Source organism: Canis lupus, chromosome 19, assembly GCF_048164855.1.
Source record: "Canis lupus baileyi chromosome 19, mCanLup2.hap1, whole genome shotgun sequence".
NCBI classification, from domain to species: Eukaryota; Metazoa; Chordata; class Mammalia; order Carnivora; family Canidae; genus Canis; species Canis lupus.
The window spans coordinates 4,432,607-4,459,370 of NC_132856.1; the positions used below are offsets into that span (position 1 = coordinate 4,432,607).

General features: G+C 40.7%; 1 protein-coding gene across 8 annotated transcripts in view; it reads left to right on the plus strand.

Annotated features, from left to right (window-relative positions):
- CNBP (CCHC-type zinc finger nucleic acid binding protein) overlaps positions 1-26,764 on the plus strand; it is a 69,010-nt gene that overhangs the window by 31,932 nt on the left and 10,314 nt on the right. For 2 of the 8 annotated variants that reach the window (XM_072784927.1, XM_072784925.1), the window contains exon 1: positions 24,439-24,640. The exons of 4 other annotated variants lie outside the window; for them this stretch is intronic. The gene's annotated coding sequence lies outside the window, so the exon portion shown is untranslated. Of the gene's footprint in view, positions 1-24,438; positions 24,641-26,764 lie in introns of those variants that run through there. 2 more of the 8 variants (XM_072784931.1, XM_072784929.1) reach the window with 1 other exon arrangement.

Here is a 26,764-nt window from a genome sequence, read left to right on the forward strand (position 1 = left end):
CTTCCTGGTTTGCTGATGGCCATCTGCTCATTGAGTCCTCACACAGTGGAAAAGGAGTAAGCTAGCTCTCTAGCCCCTTTTTATAAGGGCACTGATCCCATTCATGAAATCTCCATCCTCATGAGCTAATACCTCCTAAAGGCCTCCCCTCCAAACACTATCACATCGGGGATTATGGTTTCAGCATAGGAATTTGGGGGAGACACAGTCCATAATGACAATCCTTCAGGGAGCATCCTTACAACTAAATATTTGTGCATATCATTGAACATTTCATTAAGATCATTTTCCAGAAGTGAAAATGATGAGTTAAACTGCCTTAAATATTTTTCTTTTTTTTTTTCTTTTTTTTTTTTAAATTTTTATTTATTTATGGTAGTCACAGAGAGAGAGAGAGAGGCAGAGACACAGGCAGAGGGAGAAGCAGGCTCCATGCACCAGGAGCCCGACGTGGGATTCGATCCCGGGTCTCCAGGATCACGCCCTGAGCCAAAGGCAGGCGCTAAACCGCTGCGCCACCCAGGGATCCCGCCTTAAATATTTTTCCCAGTTGTTCCATATTTTATTTTAAATACCTAAGTGTTAAGCTGGAATGTGGTGGAATCAGGAGAATCACCATCAATTAGCTTCAGCCACATCCAAACATTTTGTAAAGGGGAGTCCTACAGTATATGATTGAGACTTGTCGTGTAGTGGCAGGGAGTCTTGCTTTGTTCCTTGTCGATGCCATATAATATTCCACTGCCAACCCGTTTCACTGCCTTCTTTGATTTCTACATTAAGCTATTCATTATTAATATCCAGGTTTTGCTCAACATCTTAGGCTGATGTTTGTGGGCTAAGCATAGAGAGAATAACTAAAATCTCCTTTGGATAATTTCTTTTGTGAAAACCCTGATATCATAATGAACACTAAAGTTACTGGATAAGTCAGCCCCAAAACTGTGCAGTGTTTTGTTTTGTTTTTTCATTTATTTCTCAAGAAACCTTTTGAGATAGCCAAGGTGCCCTGATGAGGATAAAATCATCAATTGAAAATTGTAGGAAAGAAAGTTATTTCTATCTTGCTATACTGTGTTCCCAAATTTGGTCTCTAGGCCCTGGAACTAGGAGCATTCTTAGAGATCTCAGTCCAGCCCTTTCATTTTGCAAAAGAGAAGGCAGATCCAGAGAGGGGCTTGTCTATGGTCACTGTTCTAGGTGGTGGCAGAGGTGGACCTGGAACATCAATCTCCTGACGGCAAGTCCAGTGGCCTTTCTGCTTAAGTCCACTGTTCCCTGAGGACTTGGCCAGCTCCTGCCTCTGCTTGAACCACTTTCTCTCTTGGTCCATTCAATTGCTGAGCAGACGGCCATATGTGAGCCCAGATGACTCAGAGTTGAGGCCTAGGAGGGGTCTGGGTGGGGTGGTAGATGGTGCAGGAGTGGCCGGTTACTCACCGGAGGGAGCCAGACTCTCAGACTGGGAATTGGAGAAGGCTATGTGGAGCTGGGCCAGTAGGATTTGGGCATAGGCCAAGAGCAGCTTCGAAGAGGTAGAAGGACTTGTGGGAAAAATGTTTGGAAAGGCAGAATGGAGGTCCTGCCTCCAAAAATCCATAGGTGTGGATTTTTAGTTCTGCAAAGCTGTGGAGCCACTGAAGGATTTTTTGTTTTGTTTGTTGTTTTTTGTTTCTTAGTCTTTGGTGGGGAAATCTATATAAAATTGACCGTTTCCATTATTTTTAAGTGTACAATTCAATGGCATTAATTACAGTACTGTGCAACCATCACCACTACTTAGTTCCAAACTCTTCTATCACCTGAAAGAAACTCTACTCATTAAGCAATGACTCCCCATTCCCCACTTCTCCTAGCCCTTGGTAACCTCTGATCTACTTTCTGCTTCTATGAATTTGTTTTCAGCTCAGGTCATGATCTCAGTGTTCTGGGATGGAGCCCCACATCAGGCTCTCTGCTCAATGAAGGGAGCCTGCTTTTCCCGCTCTTTCTGCCCCTCCCCCCTGCTCATACTCCCTCTCTTTCTCAAATAAATAAATAAATAAATAAATAAATAAATAAATAAATAAATAAATAAAATCTTTAAAAATAAGATTCATCCATGTTGTAGAATGTATCAGAAGTTCACTCCCCTTTTATAAGGGGGGATGTCTTAAATATGTCATGTTTTCATTTGCTTTTACTTTATTTTGGTAAAATATAGATAACATGAGGCAGCCCCAGTGGCTCAGCGGTTTAGCGCCGCCTGCAGCCGGGGGTTTGATCCTGGAGACCCAGGATCGAGTCCCACATCAGGCTCCCTGCATGGAAGCTGCTTCTCTCTCTGCCTGTGTCTCTGCTTTTCTCTCTCCTCTTTGTGTATTCTCATGAATAAATAAATAAAATCTTAAAAATATATATATAGATAACATAAAATTTGCCAGTTTAACCATTTTTAAGTGAACAAACAGTTCAGTGGCATTAGTACAGTCACATTGTTGCACAACCATCCCAGCCATCCTTCTCCAGAATGTTTTCATCTTCCCAAACTGATACTGTCTCCATTAAACACTAACTACCACTCCCTCTCCCCAAGCCATTGGCAACCATCATCTTATTTTCTGTCCCTAGGAATTTGACTATTCTAGAGACCTCAAGTAAGTGGAATCATATAATATTTGGCCTTGTGTAACTGGCTTATTTCACTTAGCATAATGTTTTCATGGCTCACCCATGTTGTAGCATATATCAGAATTTTATTATTTTTTAAAGGTTTTTAAAAAGATTGAAAAAATTTTTTTAAGTCATCTCTCTACTCAACATGGGGCTCAAACTCACAACCCTAAGATTGAGAGTAGCATGCTCTACTGACTGAGCCTGCCAGGTGCCCCAGAAATTCTTTATTTTTTAAGCCTGATTATTTATTTATCCATTCATGCATTGTTTATACACGCATCCATTTTTGGACGTTTGGTCATTTTTACCTTTTAGCTTTTGTGAATAATGCTGATGTGAATATTGGTGTACAAATATCTGTTCAAATCCTTGCTTTCAGTTCTTTGGGGTATATAGCTAGGAGAGGAACTCTTGGGTTATATAGTAATTTTATGTTTAATTTTTTAAGGAACCCAAACTGTTTTTCACAGCAGCTGAATCATTTATACATTTCCTCCAGCAAAGCATGAGGATTTTAATTTCTCCACATCCTTGCCAGTACTTGTTATTTTCTGTGTTTGCTCCTTTTTATGGCAGAATAGTTTTCCATTGAATGTATATATCACATTTGGTTTATCCATTCATGTATTGATGGACACTTGGCATGTTTCCACCTTGTGGCTATTGTGAATAATGCCTCAGTGGACATTGGCATACAAGTATCTGTTTGAGCCCCTGTTTTCAGTTCTTTTGGATCTGTACCTATGAGTGGAATTTCTGAGTCATATGGTTCCTTTTTGAGGAACCACCAAACTGTTTTCCACTGTGGCTGCACCATTTTACATTCCTACCAGCAATGCACAAGGGCAACAGAGGGTTTTGAGCAAGGCCAAAATAAGAGAAACTTCTCCAAACCACCTCCCCTCCTGGCCTGCTGCAGTGTTGTTCCAGGATTAGGAAATCACTTCTGTGTAAACTGCCTGCTTCTGGGCTATTGCAGTGCGATCTCTAAGGCTTTCTTTTCTTTTTGGCTTTAGTATTTAATTCTGTAGTGATTACCTTTCTCCTTAATTGTAATAGATCCCACTCTATGAAGATTCTGAGCAAAGCTATTTTATATCCCTTATTATAGCATATTTCTGCTTTGTTACGTATTTTTTCACGTCCTTGAGAACTTTCTTATTAGAATCTGTTGGGTTTCAGAAAGGGTTGGTCTCTTGGCTCTGTGACCAGCAGCAAGTCACTGAATTTTGGGGGGCTTATGGCTTCATGGAGGATGTTGGAAGATGTAATGTCTGAGTTAGTTTTTCAGAAGATTGTCTGTCTTGCTATTTGGCGAAAAAAAAATAACCAATTATATAGTATATCTTCATAATATTTCTAATATGCCCAAACTTGATATTGAAGTTTTTAAAAGTCATAATTATATTTAAACTTATGCCTTAAAAATTGGTGGTTTATGCCCTAAAAATTGTTTTGACTGAAATTCATACAGAATAATTCAAGTTCACAGTCCATATACATTTGAAATATAGTTATTATATTTTATGTATTTTTAAATAGAAGTATTTATCTTGTCTTGAATTTTCCTCCTATCGTGGATACTGATAAGATAATCAAGGCAGCATTTATTTGTCACAATGTATATGTTAGGGGTAATTTTTTAAATCAGTAAATACCATTAATTTTACAGATATTAAAATATATATTCTTTATAATAATATAAATATGCTACATTTATGCATATGCTTATAAATATGGAATATAATTATATTATTTATGGTAATACAGTGTAAGAAAGCAATATTTCCTGGTTGGATTGTTTTCTAGATGCACTAGCAGTTATTACTTTGACTTCAGTTCGATAAGTGTATGATAGGAAGAAGCAATAAAAATTACTGTACTTAGAAAATATTGTATGAAAAAAGTGTATGGTAGAATGTTAAATTATGAGAATAGGCATTATTAAATGTTTTATACGTTGCCATTTTCCTATAGACTAAAAATTTCCTTGCATCAATTAATGCCCACTTTTTGTAAAGATTTGTATAATGCAATACAATCCATGATTTATATTAATTGGTTTGTCCTAGATTGGAAAGTCCTAAGATACTTTGTTTATGGACTTTGTGGACTCATTTGTATCTATTTCTCAGAAACACAGCTCCAGAACACAGGCTGATTATCTCAGAGCCTGTGGGATAAAGTGAAATATCTAAAAGCAAATAATGTTTACAGTTGCTCTGATTCAGCACAATTTAGATTCTCTTTGGCAAAGAAAACTAAATAATACTCTGCTATTTCTCAGCCTCAGTCGATAGAGCTTTGAGCTCCTTGTCCTAATGATCATCATTGCAAAGGCAGCCTCTGGAGAGGGCCAGGAAGCCAGCATGGACACTTCACACCAGATGCTCCTCTTGGACAGCTGTGTCTTTAGGTTGCCTCGGCTACGTTTGTTTGTAAAATCAGGACTGATTTTGATCGTTGTAGTTTTAATGGGAAACAAAATGAAGAAATAAAAGTTCAGATAGAGATTTAAAAAGGGAGCAAATTCTGACACATGCTACAACATGAATGAACCTTGAGGACATTATACTAAGGGAAATAAGCCAGTCACGAAAGGGCAAATATGGTATGATTCCACTTAGGTGAGGAATACTCTATTCTAAGAATCTTCAAACTGATAGAAACAGAAAGTAGAATGGTGGTTTCCAGGGGTTGGGGAGGGGAAGTTGGGAGTTGTTGCTTTGTGGGTACAGGGTTTCATTTTGGGAAGATGCAAAAGTTCTGGGGATGGGTGATGTTGATGGTTGTACATCAACATGAATGTACTTAATGCTGCTGAACTGTACAATAAAAAATAGTTGAGATGGTAAATGTTATGTTAGCTATATTTTACCAAGATAAAAAAGAAAATTCAGTTAGAGAATATACCTCAAATCCACATAGTTCTGTTCATTTAGTCTTTGGCTTGTTAAACAGCAATCTGCTTAGTCGTCTTTTACTGAACACTGAGCTTTTTTTTTTTTTTAACTTTCATAAATCAGTTTAATACAAAGAGAAGTAGAGATTTGGGAGCTTTTTTAAAAGACAGTTAATCCTTCCAGGTTAACTGTAATGTCAGACTTGGCTCAGATTCAGCAGATTCAGTGGTGCCAGTACTCAGGGCCTTAACTCTGCCATGTACTGAGAGGTAGCTGGGTGGTCCCAGCCTGTTCACAGACTACATGGAATTGAACTAGAAATCAACAACAAAAAGAGAGCTGGAAAGTCCCCAAATATGTGGAGATTGAACACACACTTCTAAATAACACATGGATCAAAGAAGAAGTCTCAAGAGAAATTTTTAAATATTTTGAATATACAGGGGCGCCTGGGTGGCTCAGTCGGTTAAGGATCTGACTCTTGCTTTCAACTTGGATCGTGAGTGAGCCCTGCATTGGGATCCATGCTCATGTGGAATCTGCTTGAGATTCTCTCCCTCTCCCTATGCTCCCCCCTCTCAAATAAATAAATAAATAAATAAATAAAATCTTTTTTTTTTTTTTTTAAGATTTTATTCACTTATTCATGAAAGACACAGAGAGAGGCAGAGACACAGGCAGAGTGAGAAGCAGGCTCTGTGCAGGGAGCCCGATATGGGACTCGATCTCGGGACTCCAGGATCACGCCCTGAGCCAAAGGCAGATGCTCAACCACTGAGCTACCCAAGCATCCCAAATAAATAAAATCCTAAAAAATAAATTTTGAGGGGCTCCTGGGTGGCTCAGTTGGTTAAATGCCTTCAGCTAAGGTTATGATGTCAGGGTCCTGGGACTGAGCCCTGAGTAGGGCTCCCTGCTCAGCAGGGAGTCTGCCTCTCCCTCTCCCTCTGCTCCTTTCCCTGCTTGTGCTCTCTGTCTCCATCAAATAAATAAATAAAATCTTAAATAAAAATATATTTTCAATATACAAAGAACTCTTAAACTTTGAAATTAAGAAAAGGAATAACCAATTAAAAAATGAGCAAAACACCTGAACAGACATCTCACCAAAGAAGGTACAGAGGTGGCAAATAAGCATCTGAAAAGATGCTCAACATCATATGTCATTAGGGAAATGCAAATTATTTTTTAAAAGATTTTATTTATTTATTCATAAGAAAGAGAGAGAGAGAGAGAGGCAGAGACACAGGCCAGACGGAGAAGCAGGTTCCCAAGGAGCCCGATGCAGGACTCGATCCGAGATCTTGGGATCAGGCCCTGAGCCAAAGGCAGATGCTCAACCACTGAGCCACCCAGGCATCCTGGGAAATGCAAATTAAAACAACCATGAGACACCACTACATACCTATCAGAATGGCCAGTCTGAAACACTGACAACACCAAATGCTGACAAAGGAACCGGAACTCTGATTCATTGCTGGTGTAAAGGCAAAAATGGTACAGACACTTTGAAGGACAGTTTGGCAGTTTCTTACAAAACTAAACATACTCAGGGACCCTGGGTAGTGCAATTGTTTTAGTGTCTGACTCTTGGTTTCAGCTCAGGTCATGAGATCAGTGAATGATCTGCTAAAGTTTTTCTTTCCTTCTTCCTCTGCTCCTCCCTTCACTTGTGTTCTCTCTCTCTAAACATAAATAAATTTAAAAAGAAGAGGGTTTTTTTTTTAAAGATCTGTTTATTAATGTTAGAGAGCAAAAATCCAAGCAGACTTTGGAGCCTGACATGGGGCTTGATCTCATGAGCCTGAGATCATGACCTGAGCTGAAACCAAGAGTCGAACACTTAACCCAGGCACCCCTAAACATACTCTTACCATAGGATCCAGCAATCATACTCCTTGATGTGAACCCAAAGAAGTTGAAAACTTTTGTGCACAGAAAACCTTCACACAGATGTTCATAGCAGCTTTCTTCATAATTGCCAACACTTGGAAGCAATCAAGATGTCCTTCAGTAGGGTGAATGGATGGGTAAACTGTGGTACATCCAGGTAATGGGATGTTATTTAGCACTAAAAAGAAGTGAACTACCAAGCCACCAAAAGACATGGAGGAAACTTAAATGTATATTACTAAGTGAAAGAAGCCAATCCGAAAAGGCTATATACTATATGATTCCAATATGACATTCTGGAAAAGGCAGAATTGGAGACAGTAAAATGAGCAGTCTTGCCAGGGTTTCCAGGGGAGGAATGTGGGAATTTTCTGTACTCTCCATTCAATTCTGCTGTGAATCTAAAACTGCTCTTAAAAAAAAAAAAGTCTGAAAAAAAAAAGTCTGGAATTAGATAGTGGTGATGATTGCATGGCTTTATGAATGTACAAAAACCCACTGAATTGTACACTATAAAAGGGTGACTTTTTTAGCATATCCATTTTATCCCAATAAAGCTGTTATAAAAAAAATACCTACTTCATAAGGTTGTGCAGATTAAAGAAGGTCATGAGGGGGAGCTCCCTTCTACTTGCTAAATGGGATGCTCCCCAATTCATGAATCACTTAATAAAGACTTTCAAGTTAACAAAAAAAGGTTACGAGTCATTTTATATAAGTGTATTATAACACTTAGTAAATACTGTTTTGCAAATACTTGTCCCTTTCCACCTTTCCCCCCAAAGCCTGGACTACATTTTTTTATATTCATATCCTCAGTACTTAGCATAGTACCTAGCATTTAGGGAATGCTCAGTAAAGGTTTAATAAAGGAATTGGAGATGAAAGATGAAATAGAGATCAGGTCACAGATGACAGCAGGGTTTCTAATCTGGACAATTAGATGGACTGTGATCAACAAGGACTTCAAGATGGGAGGCAAGTTTCATTCTGTTTGTATGTTGAGGAAGATGTATTGTAGTTTAAACAGATTGTATTTGAGTAGTCTATGGAATGCCCCAGTTAATTTATCCACATTCTCATTAAAGAAACAGGTCTCAAGCTCAAGAAAGAAGTGCAGGGTAAAGCTAGAAAATGTACAGTCACAGGTTGCTAACCACAGTCTATGCATACTACTAATGGGTTTCATTTGGCCACAGTAGTTTTTTTTTAATAGACACTATTTATTAGAGTAGTTTTAGGTTCCTGAAAAAAATGAGTAGAAGGTACAGAGTTCCCCTGTGCCTTCTGCCTGGACGCATGCATACTGTTCCCTACTATCAATATTCCCCATCAGAATGGTGTATTTGTTATAGTCAATGAACCTACACTGACACATCATTATCACCCAAAGCCCATAGTTTCCATTAGGATTCACTCTTGGCATTGTACATTCTTCGGGTTTGGAGGAATTTATAATGATATTTATACACCATTGTAGTATCATATAGAGTAGTTTCACTCCCATAAAAATCCTCGGCAATTTTATTTTGAGAAGGAGAGAGAGCACAGAGGGAGAAGACGACTCCCCACTGAGCAGAGAGCCCAATGTGGGGCTAGATCTCAGGACTCTGAGATCATGACCTGAGCTGAAGACAGATGCTTAACTGAGTGACTGACCCAGGTGCCCCTCCTCTGCAATTTTAAAAATAAATTGTCAATAGTTGAAATTGGGAGATTTGTCCTAAAAACCAAGAATTTCAACTTCTGTCAAAAAATGAGGGGAAAAAAGGCCCAGAAAACAAAACAAAAATGAGACACCTGAAACCCTAATCTCATATTCTCCAAAGACAACTAGCTAGATCTAAATAAGGAGGCTCACATGCTCAAGTTTGTTTCAATCATTTTCATTCTACTCCATCCCTAAGTTATTTTAGGTAACTTTCCCCTTCCCTCCTTTCCTCTTAGGTAAATGGTAATTGAAACAGGGAAATTAGGGAGTGAGGAGAGAGAGCAGTTGAGGACAGATCCTTTGAGAACACCAATGATTAAAGATTGAGAGGTGAAAGCAGGAACAGTGGTAAGTCTTATGTTTAATGGTCTCTCCTCCTCTGAGCCTTTTTCTGGGTTTCTCTAGTCCTTAGCTTGGCTTCCTGTTGCTTCATCAAGAATCTAATCATTGGGGCATGTGGGTGGCTCAGTCCATTAAACACCCAATTTGATCTCAGCTCAGGTCTTGATCACAGGGTCCTTCATTTAAGCCCTGTGTTAGAGGCCAGCATGAAGCCTACTTAAAAAAAAACAAACAAAAAAAAAAAACAAAAAAAACAAAAACAAAAACAAACAACCCAAACAGACAAAAAAAGAACTACTGATAGTTGATCTTGGAGGAGTTGATGAAGAATGTAATTGTAGTTATTCTTGTACTTGAACTCCTTTCCACAATTCTTTTATTTCTGTTTCTCTTTCTTAACAGAAGATTATTGGAAACTGGAAATTAAAAGTAGTCTTTTTCTTTCCATTCACTCGGGTAAAACACTTGCATTAGATAAAAGTGAATGAGATCGAAAGTGTTGAGGTGTTTTGCCAGAATGATTAACCAAAAATATTGGAGAGCCACTGCTTTGTCATGTTGAGTAAAAGTATCCTTGAGTAAAAGTATCTTCTTTATAAGATTGTATGGGTAGTTTTCTGGTATTCTAATAATGATAGTAGCTAAAATATGGATAGCACTTTACAGTGTAAAAAGTGCTTCTTACATACATCATTCTAAACTCCCAACCCTCTTGTTAGGTAAGCATCCAAACTTCCTTTTCTATGGTAGTTCCATTTTAAAACTAATTGTGTTAACATCAATTCTGGAGATTCCAGATTCTGTTACTGTATCATTGCAAAGGCCAGCATAAAACACAAGCCAACTGATGTCACCAGCAAATCAAGATTGGCCAGTACTGAAAAAAACAGGAAAAGCCTGTGGAAAATGCCTTGTCTTAGCGACTTTCAAGTGAGATGTAATAAATGCTGGCTCTGAAGATAATGAACAATCTGAGCAATCTCAGGCGTGACGCCGAGAGGGAAAATGAAAATGAAATCTTCATTCAGTCAATAATAATTCACTGAAGACCGATGTTCAAGATACTCTGTTAGGTACTGGTACTATAAAAATTAGACTTTGCCTACCTTTGACCTCGAAGGGTAGTGTAGAATCATATAATGAAATGAAGAGATTTGTTTTCAAAGATTTCCTCAGATTTTACTTTTCAGAGTTCTCTTTTTTTCCCTATTGTGGATCTTTTTTTTTTTTTAAGATTTTATTTATTTATTCATGAGAGACACAGAGAGAGAGGCAGAGACACAGGCAGAGGTAGAAGCAGGCTCCCTGCTGTGAGCCCCATGTGGGACTCGATCCCAGGACCCTGGGATCACAACCTGAGCCGAAGGCAGACACCCAACCACTGAGCCACCCATGGATCCCTCCCTTTTGTGGAAATTCAACTAGAGTTTCACCTTTTATGTCCCCACACAATAACCCAATATAGTGTCCTTCCTTTATATTGGAACATATAAAGGTCTTAAAAGTGGGTAGAATAAAGAAGTAAATGAGGATCTGTGTCTATGATGTGAGGAACCTTGAGGAGCCTGTCCTTTATTAGCCTCCCTACGACATCTACCACAAAGGATTTAATGGGCTCTTCAAAAAGGACCCATGGAAGAAATCCCGGAAAAGCTAAGACCCTAGGCTAATGTGTTCTAACCTCTCAATAGGAAGCTCTTTGTTTAAAAAAAAAAAAAAAAAAAAAGGAATGGGATCCCTGGGTGGCGCAGCGGTTTGGCGCCTGCCTTTGGCCCAGGGCGCGATCCTGGAGACCCAGGATCGAATCCCACGTCGGGCTCCCGGTGCATGGAGCCTGCTTCTCCCTCTGCCTGTGTCTCTGCGCCTCTCTCTCTCTCTCTCTCTCTCTCTGTGACTATCATAAATAAATAAAAATTAAAAAAAAAAGGAAGCTCTTTGTTGGCTCTTTTACTCAACTGAGATCACTACCTAAGAGTATGGGCAAGACAATGGTAAGGAGTGGGAAAGGGAGTTGTGAAAAGGTAGAGGGCTAGAAATCAGACAGTTGTCACCCTCCAGTTGGGTCTTAGGGCCAGTCGGTATCCTTAGAGTTGTTGATATCAAGGGGAGGTTTTACCATTCTGTGTCGTTCTTCCAATCTTCCACTTAATCAAGGGCACATAACAGTGCTGTGTGCAGGTATGTGCACTGCACACACACATACACACACACAGAATGAGATTGCTGCTCTGAACTTGGAAAGCTGCCTGCATCTGGAGACCCACACCCACACTGGATGTTTCAGACATACATACCATATGTGCTGAAGCTCTCAAGCATCCCCTCTATTAGCCTTTCACTACCTTCCTCACCCTGACCAAACAGCCCCATAGACAATTTCCTGGGATTAGCAAGCCAACAGGAAAAGCTCGTTGAACAGCAGTCAGACATTTATGGTTCCCAGTACCAGCCCTGGGCTCCAGGTTCTTCTGCTCTGAAAACTCTGCACACAGAAGAAGTAGGAAACAGGAAATGGTTTCTGTCCTCTTTTTTTTCCCTCCCTCAATTTAAAAACATTGTTAATGCTCAAGGATAGCTGGCCAACATGTTATGATTACTCAACAGCGTCCTTGCCATATTCAAAGGAAAAAAATGATCTTGTGTTTTATTTTTAATAACAATAGTGTATTTCTTGAGGATCTTTCCTTCCACCATAATTACCAAATTACTCTGGCAGCTGATCTTCAAGGCCTGTTAGAGTTCAAAGGCAGATACTAAAATTGGATTAGGTGAGAGGCTCTGGAAATGCCATTCCCATGTACTTCCCTTCTCCTCTTCCACTATTAAGGATTCCTTTGAATTTCACCTGCTTTCCCAGACTTGCTCCCCTAGCATACCCTCCATTCCATCTTTGCCAAATCTACCTATCCTTCATGCTATCTTTGGAATTGTTTACATTTTGTTGTACTTCCTCTGCTCTTATTTACTTCATATTTATTCTCCTTAAAAAAAGATTTATTGGGGACGCCTGGGTAGCTCAGCAGTTGAGCACCGGCCTTTGGCCCAGGGTCTGATCCTGGAGTCCTGGGATTGAGTCCCACATCAGGCTCCCTGCATGGAGCCTGCTTCTCTCTCTGTCTCTCATGAATAAATAAAATCTTTTAAAAAAATTTATTGATTTTTTTATCAGAGGGAAAGAATTTCAAGCAAACTCCCTGCTGAGCGTGGAGCCCAACATGGACCTCAATCTCACAACCCTGAGGTATATCTTGAAACCTGAGTTGAAATCAAGACTAGGATGCTTAACTGACTGAGCCATTCAGGTGTCCCATATTTGTTCTTAAATCAACTCATGTTTTACTCTTATTTTAAGAGGTAACTTGAAAAAAAAGAGGAAACTTGAAAAAAATTATGTAAATATAGTTGACACATAATGTTCCACTAGTTTCAGTAGTTGTACAGCATAGTGATTTGACAAATTTCGACATTATTCTCTGCTCACAAGTTAGCTATCATCTGTTACTATACAACATTGTTATAATACCATTGACTATATTCCCTATGCTGTGCCTTTTATTCCCATGACTTATTCATTCTGTAACTAGAAGCCTGTACCTCCTACTACCCTTCACCTATTTTGTCCATCTCCTCACCTCCTCCTCTCTGGCAACCATCAGTGTTTGTGGGCCTGTGTCTGCGTCTTATTTGTTGTTTTTAGTTTTTGTTGTTAGATTCAACATATAAGTGAAATCATGTGGTATTGTCTTTCTAAGTCTGACTTATTTCACTTAGTATAAAGCCCCATAGGTCCATCCCTGTTGTCATAAATGTCACAATCTCATCCTTTTTTATGACTGCATGATATATATATATCATATCTTCTTTATCCATTCATCTATCCATGGATGAATAGGTTGCTTCCATGGCTTGGGTCTTGTAAACAATGCTGCAGTAAACATAGGGGTGCATAAATCTTTCAAATCAGTGTTTTCTTTTTCTTTGGTGTATACCCAGTAGTGGAATTATTGGATTATACAGTATTTGTATTTTTAATTTTTTGAGGAAACTCCATACTGTGTTCCACAGTGGCTGCACTAATTTACATTCCTACCGACAGTGTAAGAGGGTTCCCTTTTTTCTACATCCTCACCAAGACTTGTTATTTCTTGTCTTTTTTTGTTTTTAGCCATTCTGACAAGTATAAGGTGATATCTCACTGTGGTTTTGATTTGCATTTCCTTGATGAGGAGTGATGTTGACCATCATTTCATCATTTCATTTCATACCTGTAGGTCTTCTTTGGAAAAAAAAATGTCTATTCAGATCCTCTGCCTGTTTTTTAATTGGATCATTTGTTTTTTGGTGTTGAGTTGTATCAGTTATTTATATATTTTGAGATCATCTCTCTCTTTTTTTTCCAGAACCAAAGAGAGAGAGAGCATGGTGGGGGGAACAGGGGACAGTGGAGGGAGAGGGAGAGAATCTCCATGCTGAGCATGGAGCCCGATGCAGTGCTCGATCTTATCACACTGAAATCATGACCTGAGCCAAATTCAAGAGTCCCACTTTTTTTTTTAAGATCCCAAGACCCTGGGATCACCACCTGAGCCAAAGGCAGAATCTCAAACACTGAGCCACCCAGGCATCCCCAGTTCTTTTTATATTTTGAACATTAACCCTTTATCGGATATGTTATTTGCAAGTATCTTCTCCCATTCAGTAAATTGTCTTTTTGTTTTGTTGATTGTTTCCCTTACTGTGCAAAGCCTTTTTATTTTGATGTAGTCCTCAGTTTATTTTGCTTTTGTTTCCCTGGCCTCAGGAGACCTATCTAGAAAAATGTTGCTATGGCTGATGTCAGAGAAATTACTGACTATGCTCTCTTCTAGGATATTTTTTTTCAGGACTTATATGTAGGTTTTTAATCCATTTTGAGTTTATTTTTGGTGTTAGAAATTGGCCCAGCTACATTCTTTTACCTGTAGCTGTCCAGTTTTTCCAGCACCATTTATTTGAAGACATTGTTTTTTTCCTCATCGTATACTCTTGCCTCCTTTGCCATAGATTAATTGACCACATAATCATAGGCTTATTACTGGGCTCTCTATTCTGTTATACTGGTCTATGTGTAATTTTTGTGCCAGTACCATACTGTTTTGATTACAGTTTTGTAGTATATCTTGAAATCTGAAATTGTTATACCTCCAACTTTATTCTTCTTTCTCAAGGTTGCTTTGGCTATTCAGGATCTTTCGTGGTTCCATACAAATTTTAGTATTATTTGTTCTAGTTCTGTGAAAAATGCTATTGATGTTTTGGTATGGATTGCATTGAATCTGTAGATTGCTTTGGGTAATATGGACATTTTAACAATATTAATTTTTCCAATCTATGAGCATGTAATGTCTTTGCATTTGTGTCATCTTCAATTTCTTTCATTGATGTTGTATTTTATTTTTTTAAATATTTATTCATGGGGCAGCCCCAGTAGCTCAGTGGTTTACTGCCGCCTTTGGCTGGGGTTGTGATCCTGGAGGCCTGGGATCGAGTCCCACATCAGGCTCCCTGAGTGGAGCCTGCTTCTCCCTCTACCTCTCTCTCTCTCTCTCTCTCTTTCTCATCTATGAATAAATAAATAAAATCTTTAAAAAAATAAATATTCATTTGAAAGAGAACAAGAGCAAGAGAAAGAGCAGGGGAAGGGCAGAGGGAAAAGGAGAAGCAGATTCCCCACTGAGCAGGGAACCCGGTGTGGGGCTCAATCCCAGGACCTGAGATCATGACCTGAGCTGAAGGCAGTGCTCAACCATTGAGCCACCCAGGCACCCCTCATTGATGTTTTATAGTTTTTGAAAGTACAAGTCTAAAAGAAAAAGAAAAAGAAAAAAGAAAGTAAAAGTCTTCCATCTTTGGTTAAATTTATTCCTAGGTATTCTTTTTTTTTTTTTTTTTTTTTTTTTTTTATTCCTAGGTATTCTTTTTGGTGCAATTGTAAATAGTATTGTTTTCTTAATTTCTTTTTTTAAAAATATTTTATTTTTAAGCAATCTCTGAACCCAATGTGGGGCTCAAACCCACAGTTCTGAGATCAAGAGTCACATACTCCACCAACTGAGCCAGCCAGGTGTCCCATTTTATTAATTTCTTTTTTAGGGATCCCTGGGTGGTGCAGCGGTTTGGCGCCTGTCTTTGGCCCAGGGCGCGATCCTGGAGACCCGGGATCGAATCCCACGTTGGGCTCCTGGTGCATGGAGCCTGCTTCTCTATTTGCCTGTGTCTCTGCCTCTCTCTCTCTCTCTCTCTCTGTGACTATCATAAATAAATAAAAATTAAAAAAAATAAAAAAAATAAAATCTTAAAAAAATTTCTTTTTTAAAAAGATTTTTATTTTATTTTTTTAAATATTTATTTATTCATGAGAGACACAGAGCATGAGAGAGAGAGACAGAGACACAGGCAGAGGGAGAAGCAGGCTCCCCATAGGGTGCCTGATGTGGGATTCAATCCTGGGTCTCCAGGATCACAACCCAGGCTGAAGGCAGCGCTAAACTGCTGAGCCACCCGGGCTGCCCCCTAAAAAGATTTATTTTAGAGAGAGAGCACGTGAGCATGTGAGCAGAGGGAAGGGGGAGAGGAAGAGAAAAAGAAATCTCAAGCAGACTCCTGCTGAGTGCACAGTCCGAGACAGGGCTTGCTTGATTCCAGGACCCTGAGATCATTATCTGAGCCGAAACTGAGCCACCCAGGGCCCCCTTGTTTTCTCAATTTCTTTTAAAAAATATTTTATCTATCTATCATCTATCTATCTATCATCTATCTATCTATCTATCTATCTATCTATCTATCTATCTATCTATCTATCTATCTATCTATCTAATCTATCCATCCATCCATCTATCTAATTTATCTATCCATCTAGAGAGGGAGTGCCAGCAGGGGGAGGAGCAGAGAGAGAAGAGAGACTCTGTATTGAGTGCATGGAGGCTGACAGCGGGCTCGATCTAACCCAGACACTACAACCTGAGCCGAAATCAAGAGTCAGCCACCTAACTGATTGAGCCACCCAGGTTCCCCTCATTTTCTTAATTTCTAAGAGGAAACTTTTGGAAGCAACCTGAATGTCCAGTGAGGGATGAATGGATAAAGAAAGTGTGTATGGAATATTATTCAGCCATATGAGAGAAGGAAATCCTGCGATTTGTGACAACATGGATGGATTTGAAGGGATTATACTAAGTGAGAGAAGTTAGACAAAGAATACAAATACTATATGATCTCACTTCTATGTGGCATCTAAAAAAAAAACAGGGGCACCTGGGTGGCTAAGTCAGTTAAGCATCTGCCTTCTGCTCAGGTCATGGATGATGAGGTCCTGGGATGGAGCCCCGCGTCTGGCCCCCCACTCAGTAGGGAGTCTGCTTCTCCCTCTCCCTCTGCCCCTGCCCCTCTCTCCACTCATGCTGTCCCTGTCAAATAAATAAATAAAATCTTTAAAAAAAAAAAAAAAAGGAGCCTGCTTCTCCCTCCTCCTGTGTCTTTGCCTCTCTTTCTCTATGTCTATCATAAATAAATTAAATAAATAAATAAATAAATAAATAAATAAATCTTTAAAAAAAAGGGGGGGGGGATCCCTGGGTGGCGCAGCGATTTAGCGCCTGCCTTTGGTCCAGGGCGCAATCCTGGAGACCCGGGATCGAATCCCATGTCAGGCTCCTGGTGCATGGAGTCTGCTTCTCCCTCTGCCTATGTCTCTGCCTCTCTCTCTCTCTCTCTCTTTCTCTGTGTGTGACTATCATAAATAATAAATAAAAGTTTTTTAAAAAATAAAAAAATAAAACCCCCATATATACACACAAACCAAAAAAATAAAAAATAAAAAATAAAAACTCATAGATCCAGAGAACAGATTGGTGGTTGCCAGAGGCAGGGGGAGGGTGGTAGGTGAAGTAGGTGAAAGGGGCCAAAAGGTACAACTTCCAGTAATAAAATAAATAAGTCCTGGAGGTATAATGTACACCATGGTGACTGTAGTGAGTGATATATTCTAAAGTTGCTAAGAAAATTAATTGTAAAAGTTTTCATAATGAGAAAAAATGTGTAATTATGTATATGATGACTATTAAATAGATTTATCGTGGGGATCATTTTTCAATATATACAAAGGTCAAACCATTATATTGTTACACCTAAAACTAATATGTTTTTATCAATTTTATCTTGATTAAAAATGCCCAAAGTCTGCTTCTTACTCTTAGCTGCTTCAGCAATAAAATAAAATATCTATGTGTGGATGTGAATGTAAGAGGAAATTTGATTACACAAATTAGGAAACAGTGTAACTTGTCTATTATATTATCATAATAAAATGAATAATGTTCTAGATGGTTACTATGCTCTTCTCATTAAGAAAGGTTAAATACAGTGTTGTAGAGGAGTTAAAGACTGGTAAGCACCAAACTGAGACTTCCCCTTGAGATAGATAGAAGGCTTGAAAGAGCTTGAAATGAGACTTTATTATACCATATGACGTAACTTTAGTTGATGCCCTGCCATATACCACCTGAAAGTATTGTGTACATCCCACCCTGTGAAAAACACTAGGTAAGGAGGTTGGTGCCTCCTACATAAATACATAGATCTTACCTAGAGAAGTTATGCTTGAATCTGAGGTTTCTTTTTTTAAAAAATATTTTATTTATTTGAGAGACAGAGAGAGAGCATAAGCAGGGAGAGGGCCAGAAGGGGAGGGGGAAGCAAACTCCCTGCTCAGCAGGGAGCCTGAAGCGGGGCTTGATCCCAGTATGCTGGGATCATGATCTGAGCTGAAAGCAGATGCCTAACCGACCAAGCCACCCAGGCACCACATGAAGTTTCTGTACTAACTAAATAAAACAGAGGTGAAAATACCCTGGATAATGTGGCACATAATAATCTCTCGATGAATGCTGGCTGAATGTTTATGTGCAACTATGAAGGGCTATGTAAATGAAGTTATTACCCTAGCTTGCGTTGGTTGATAAAATGATAGTCCCTGATAGAGCAGGACACGTCAACCTTGAAGAGAAAAGGAAGTTGGCCCAGATTGACTCAGGAAATCCCTAGGAAACTAGACGTGTATTTGAGGTGTCAAAAAGGAAGAAAATAGGAAGTACGGAGATCACATTAACCACCCCCTTTAGCTTAGTCCAGAGCTGTCTTTGAATTCTGTGCCACTCAAAGCAAACTTCATCTTGGATAAACGTTCAGCCTCAGAAGTTTGAGAGTCAGTTTCAGGCCCCTGAGAACTTTTATTGCATCAAGTGGGGAAGCCATCCGCTAAATAAAGGGAAGAAATTACTTCCAGTCATTCTTCAAATGCAGTAGAAATATTAGCATTGCCTATTCACATGTCCAAGATACAGTCTTTATCTGTTTTAAATCAGCATAGAAAAGGAATGTCATGCCTTAGATGTGTCAGAAACTGATCTTAATAATATTTTACCGTGGCAAAACGCTTTGGAATTTGCAAAGCATCTTCCATTTGAATACCTTATTTAATCCTCACCATTACCCTTTGAAAATATCCAAAGCCTCTTTAACATTCATTTTGGTTTTTTGTTTTGTTTTGTTTGTTTTGTTTTAAAGATGGTGGAGGTAAAGATCCCTGGGTGGCTCAGTGGTTAAGGGTCTGCCTTCGGCCCAGGGTATGATCCTGGAGCCCCAGGATCAAGTCCCTCATCGGGCTCCCTGCATGGAGCTTGCTTCTCCCTCTGCCTGTGTCTCTGCCTCTCTCTTTGTGTCTCTCATGAATAAATAAATAAAATCTTAAAAAAAAAAAAAAAAGAGTTGGATGCATAACCAACTGAGACACCCAGACACACCTAACATTTATTTGTATAGCATAGGCATAAATTTCATGCTCCTAGAAATCCTGATACTTGCCTTTATTTTTTTTCCTGTGATTTATGAGGGGAAATTATAAGAGACTTTGTCTATCAGTTTCTTCACAGGCAATAACTGTGAACAATTGCAATGTTCTTATAAATAAACTAGTGAAGATAATTTTGGCCAGTGAATGTTTTATAAGGTAATTTATTGAAATGAGAGCTAAATTTGGAATTGTTAATTCAGCTATGCAGATTGTTTCACTGTAAGCGCCACGCCCCAGCTGAGACTCTGCAGATGGGAAAGACAACTCACTGAGCTCAGAAGGACAGCACTGGCTGTGCCAGCTCGTACAATCCACAGCTTTCTGGCCAGGATTGCAGAAGTGTGGCTTCCCTGTCAAAGGAGAAAGGATAGCAGCTGAGCAGAAGAGAAAGTTAAAAAGGAAAAGCCTCACTATTACCTGAAATTGCACTGATTTTGGTTTGTCCAAAAGCTATTTCCCCTTTCAAAGTCACTTTGTGAGCATTGACCATACCAGAATGATCAGCATTCTCTGTGGCTGGCTGAAGGGTGAGTCAGGATTCTAAATTCTGGCTGCAGTGCTAGGGAAAATGGAAACACCAGTGAAGGAGTACATCATGATGTCAGCAGTTTCCAAGGGCTGATTAAAATGCTGAAAATCATAGTTTTGTGATGCAATAAATGCATCTGAATGCCCTCCCGCCAAATGAAGCAAAGGGTTTGCTAAAGACAAATCTAAGGACTCATGGCATTTGCTCACAAGCAGGCAGAAATTTTGATAAGCTCTGCCTGGCATTCAACATGCCATTATATTGTTGGCATTTAACAGATGCAAAGGAGGCACTACACAGTGTGGGGATTGCAGTAGTCTCCCCAAACTCTTGGTGGGTAGCCCTGAGTAACATTCCCTGAATGAAATCACTCTGTCTCTTCATCAATTATCCAAATCCAAGTTTCAAAAATTCTTTATCCATTTCTAAACTTTGCATCACATTGAGAAACAATGATCACCAAAATGTCAACACATACGATTTCATGTAACTGATAACATGTAACATGTAACTGATACTGTGTTGAGCACAGTCGCTAAATGCACTACCATGATTAAGTACTGGTGATCTGAATCCAGGTGTAATGCCTGATTCCTATCACCTGAGCTCTTAACCACTGTGCCTCCCCATAAACATGATTAGTATCCCAAACATATAAAAAATGTTTTCAAATCAATAAAAGACAAACAACAAAATGAGCAAAATCTGCCCTTCTCGAAAGAGGAAACTTGGACAACCTACAAATATATGAAGATGATGATCAGCCTCACTGCTAATATGATCCATAGGAAGTTACTTTAAATGAATGCATCTGCTTTTCTTGTAAGAAAAAAATTGGTGGTTTTATTTTGAACCTTTAAAAACTATTTTCAAATGATGTTCTCTTGCCAGTTATTTTGCAGAAGTAGAGATAGTTTCAATTTGAGATCACAGAGGAGGAAGCCAACTGATGGAATGCTCACTAAATTATTAGTGTTTCATATTTTTTAAAAGATTCTATTTATTTATTCATAAGAGATACAGAGAGACGCAGAGACACAGGCAGAGCGAAAAGCGAGCTCCCTATGGGGAGCCAGATTCAGGACTCGATTCCAGGACCCCAGGATCATAACCTGAGCCGAAGACAGATGCTCAACCACTGAACCACCCAGGTGCCCCCAGTGTTTCATATTTTCCTTACCATGTTAGTATTCCCTATACTGTCACTTTAATGAGTCAATGGGAAATTGTAAGATTGGGTTTCAATAACTACTAGGAGGCTGGAAGCTTTGTATTTAAGCACGTACTCTATCTCTGAAGCCTGCCCTGTCATTTATTCACTCTCTGCCCTTGGCGGAATACGTGAATCTTCTGGAATTGTATTTCTTCACGGGATTAATAAAAGTACGTATCTCAATGAGGTTTTGTGTAAATTTATAAAGAGGTTATAAACAATGACTGGCATATAATAAGCACTCCATAATAATAAAAATCATAGATAACACTTTAATGGTAATTATGCTAAGCCCTGTTAAAGAAATTATATATACTACCAGCTATTCTTAGTATAACTGATAATATTTCGGGATTTAGCTTAGTAAACTATGTTTTAGCTTCAGAAACAGACAGGAGTGGTGAAACAATTTACACTTAACTTTAGTTGCATACTTTCCAAGTCAAGTCATAGAGCCTCTTTCCCTGTAGGCAGAGAAAACAGGACATGGAAGGATTTAGAAAGACAGATACGATATCATCTCCATTTAACAGCAGAATTTAAGGCATGTACTATGCAATTGGGCATTTTAGCGGAAATTAAGAGTTGGCAGGTATTGCTGCTCAACTGGTATTTTAAGGAATCCTGAATCATGCTGAATCATAGCATTTTAGCTGGTCCTCCTCAGGACACTTAATACTTTCTTATAGCCCATTACATCTTGCAAGATCTTCAAGGGCAAAGTCTATGTCTAAACTAGTCACGTTTGTAACACACTGCTGACCACAATATGTGTGGGTAGACTGGGTAAGACTGAACATTGGAAGGGAGGAGAGGAGAAAATACGTTTCCAAGATAGGGACTCTTTCTTCATATATGGTTGGCAGTTTATCTTTTGAGTGGAGTGGCTTTTTCTTTTCTTATTTTCAAACATCTCTAGTGAGATAGGTGTACCCAAGGGCATATACAAACACAAATGACTGTAGTTAAATTCCATCATAAACCTCTGGAGACAGAATGCCTCATGATCAGTCTGGTTCTGTTAATAGTAATAGTTATTACAGAAAGCTGGATGCCAGGTAGAAAAGAGCCATTATCTGTTACTACTCCTAGAGCTGAGAAGTGAAGACCACATTATGTTTCCATTCCTTCCATTTAAGTCTTTTGAAACCTACAGAAGAACATTATGTCCACTATTTCATACCCACCCTCTTTTTTTTTTCTTTTTTTTAACATTAGGAACATTCTGTCCCTGGGTCTATAATAAATATCAAACATTTTATGTAGTATTGTGTTTGGAGTGATAAGTCAAAGTCAGACAAAAATAGGAATTTATGGTTACTATGACAATTTAACTAGTCCTCTTGGATGTACCCAAGGTGGACTTCCTCCATTTAGCCTTTTGCACTGACTCAATGCTTGGGCTTAGGAAATCATGGAATGATTGTCTTCAATTACCATCCTACTACTTACCTCGAGATATTATAAAGATTAATCTGTTAGGGAGGGGAAATCTGTAAAGCTGTGTAAGATTCTTGGGAATAAAACTCTTTAAGCACAAAACACTGTTTTATTATTGGTAACTGTGGTGTTATATAACTCAATACATAAACAGCTAGGCAATTCAATCTTACTGGAAATAGGACATTTCATACTGAATTCTAAAATATTTTTACTTTAGTTGTCTTGGTTTAAAAAAAGCTGAAAAAGTCATTGGTCCTTGAAATAGTTCATTCACTCTTAGATAATTGCTAACCTTTACCAAATACTGTGTTGAGCACAGTCGCTAAATGCACTACCATGATTAAGTACTGGTGATCTGAATCCAGGTGTAATGCCTGATTCCTATCACCTGAGCTCTTAACCACTGTGCCTCCCCATAAACATGATTTCAAAAGTCATACAGCCTGGGGACTGGGAGAATTCAATGAGATGAGACTAAAGGCAAAGAACAGCTGGAGTCTTCACAGCTACTCACTGAATTAATGCTACAAACAAGGACTGTTCAGCAGTTTTAACATCGTAATAGATCTGTGCAATTAATTTCAAGTACCATGGTCATTAAAAGAATGAGAAGTAAATCTCCGGGATGTACCAGCCAACAATATGGGCTACATCCTAACCTTGAGGAGCATATTAAGCTTTAGTAGGAGACTATAGTTAATTTCAGGGCTTTTAGAGCTCAAGAGACTGGGGTACTTCTTTTTTTTTTTTTTTTTTTCCTGTTTCCAACAAAAGCTGTTCCAAGATGGCACTCACAATTCTAGAAAATCTTAGTTCACATTCAATAATTTACATTGTTTTCATCCTGAAAGAGTATCAATGACGACACACACAGTCTTTTTGGGACAAGGTAAGGGATCCCAACCGGAGGCCGTTCCTGAACACGAGAGCCCGGCCAGGTGGCTCTCCTGGCACTTGCTACCCTAAGTTGCAGGATGTCCTTCACCGATGTGTGAAGCGGTCCCAGGGTGAGTCGTGAGGCAGAGGGTCCGGGGCCCTCCCTCCGCCATCTTCACACACTCCGCAGGGCAGGTCCCATCCCTCATCTGGGACATTTGGGGCGCACATGGTCCTAGGGCGCGGCGGTGAGGGTCTACCGTTAAGAGGTGTAAGCAGCGGCCATTCCAGGCTCTGCCTGGGTCACACAAAAACCAAACCAGGGATCCCTGGGTGGCGCAGCGGTTTAGCGCCTGCCTTTGGCCCGGGGCGCGATCCTGGAGACCCGGGATCGAGTCCCACGTCGGGCTCCCGGTGCATGGAGCCTGCTTCTCCCTCTGCCTGTGTCTCTGCCTCTCTCTCTCTCTGTGTGTGCCTATCATAAATGAATAAAAAAAAAAAAAAAAAAAAACCAAACCAAAACTCGGGGCCGGGACCCATGGCCACAGTAACTTGTTACTTGGAGCTGCGACTTTCCCCCGAATTGGGATGTGCGGATTAGAAACCGGGAACCAACTGACGAGCTCTAGGAACCGGGGCCGAGCTCGTAAAGCCAGTCAGAGCCACAAGCTTGGGGGCAAGCGCTTCTCCTGAGCCCCAGAAGGGACCGGAATTTTCCCTGACCCCACGCTAATCACAGCCACTTCACGAAGACCTGCCCTCTGGCACCCCTCGGCGCCCGCTGCCGCGAGAGACCACCAAGGCCCGGACGACCCAAGTTCCCCGGCGGGGGGAGCGGCCAGGAATAGGGTCGGGGCCGGCGGTTCCGGGCGGGAAAGGCCGCGCGCGGGGCACGGCGGGAAAGGCCGCGGCGCGCGGAGGCCGAGGCCCGCCCCACGCCGCGCCGCGCTCAAGCTGGGCGGCCCTCCTCGGGGCGGCTCTGATTGGACGCCGGAACTCCGCGTGCTGATTGGCCGCGTGGGCGAGGCGGAGGAGAGCCGTGCGCAGCGGCGTGTGTGGGGCCGTGTGCAGACCCGCGTGTGGCGCAGGCAAGGACCCTGAAAATAAACAGCCGCTACCTTGTGAGCCGCCTTCCCCGGGCCCGCGTCCGAGTCTCCGCCGCTGCGGACCCGCTCAGACGCCGAAGGTGAGGGCCCGGAGCAGGGCCTGGGGGCGGGGGGCATCCGCGGGGCGGGCGGTGGCCGAGGCGGACGGAGAGGTTGGGAGCGGCTCGGCGGCGATGGCGGCCGCGCTCTGGCCTGCTCTGCTGCTGCGTCAGGCGGGAAACTCGGCTGCTGCAGCCGTCCCGGGCCCAGGTTTCCGGGCTGCCGCAGTCGGGCGACCCCGCCGCCCTTCCTTCCGTCTTGGGAAGCCGGGCCGCCGGGCCTCGGGGCCTCTCCCAGGGCCGGGCCGCGCCCCAGGCCGCGGCCTCAAGCGACGGCGGCCCGGGCCGTGCGCCCTTGGGACCGAAGCCCTGAGACCTCGGGGGTCGCGGGTGCGGGACGGAGGGGCGATTTGGCGGGAACTTACTGGGGGGAGGCTGCGGGTGGGGAGGGTCGGGGGTGTTTCTGCAGGCCATGTGCTGGGGTCGGGGGCCCGGCGGGCCATGTGCCAAGGGTCCTGAAGGCGCGCTGGTCCTAGGGCGGTGGGATACTCCGCCTGCAGGCCTGCGAAGCCTCGAAATTCGTACTCTGCGTACTTGGTAGCTTTCCGATTCTTGAGTTCTTACGGTGGTTCAAATGTTGAGTTACTTCTCTTGACAGTGTAACTCGAAAAGAGGCAGATAGGACTGGCTTTCCGTGAATCAACGAAATCCAGTCATTTCTTGGATTAATTAAACGGGTACAACTTAATCTAAAAATGAGACCTGGAAGTTAATGAGCCAGTCCCCATCTAGATATTCCAAATGTGCAAGCCTATTTTAGGACGACATAATTGCCCACATTTGGTTTTGGGTGTTGATTTTATTATGGGTAAGGCTTATGCTTGTTGCCACATGTTAACCACATGGCCTCAGCCACAGGGCACTTCCAAAGGAAGTCGATACATCTGGTCTCCGAGGTCTTAGAAAAAGAAAATACTGCTCAGTAGCCCTCTGTGACTTGGGATAGTGTGTTTCAGTCATTATCCAGAAAGAGTAAGAAGCCCAAGAGTCTGGATTACTCGTTTCTTTTAAGGTAAAGGGAGATTAATTTACATCCTCCTACCCCAAATTATTCAAGTTTTTTAAAAAACCTGTTTCTCCTTTCCTGTTGTTTGATCCAATTTTTGGAACATAACCAGTTACTTTCTGCATGGACATGTTATCTTAACTAAGATAGCAACTTGTTACTCTTTTTGCTCAAGCACTATAAATTGCATATACAATTTTGAGGGTTCTTAAAAGATGAATGAAATGAAATTCCTACATCTTAGATTTTTTTCTTCTTCTGCAAAGCAGTCCTTCTCGAATGCTTAAAAATTACTCTGATCCTGGTTTAATCAAACCCCTACAAAATGCCACGTTCATAGGTACATGCTGTGTTTAGCTTGTTGAGCCTGATTCTTGTCTACAAGGAGCTCTCTGTACTGGAATAAAAAAGGAATAATTTATTAGATTCCCTGGGGCTGAATTAAGGACTTAAAATTTTTTCCAGATCGCAGTTGTCGGCAACCGTTTTTTTCTTAAACTAACAATATATGTTTGTGTACTTATCTGCATATGTCACATTAGAAAACTTGGGTAAGTCCTGGCAAGCTAAATATCCGCGTTTCATACTGATGATGAGAGGTAATATATTTCAAACAAATATGGAGTCCGTAAAAAATACTCTGAGCCAGATCAATAGAAGACCAAAGGGCATTTATTACACTAGCATTTGAACAACTGGAACAGGCAGAGTAACCTCTTCCTTAAGGTATTATTAATGGGTTTTGCAAATGGCTATATGACTTTTTGGGGTATCTGTCCCTTTTAAAATCTAATGAAAATATGGTACAAATGGGAAGTTATCAAATTGGTACTTAAAAGCAATAGAACCACAGTTTGACTAATTGGAATGATTGGTCTGTTGGCTAAGCACTTGACCACAAGAGAGATTTTGCTTTTTCTTGCAGGAGTGAGAGTTTTAAAAAATTGTTGGCTGCTTTTTTCTTCCTAGCCTTCTGACAGTTAAGTGGAGAGCCAGAAGACTGATGCCAAGGCATCCTGGCCTGCTATGTGGAGAATGCTCTTTCCCTACTGTCTCACTTTAATAGAACTCCTATTCTGGCAGTGTCTGATGCTGCCGCA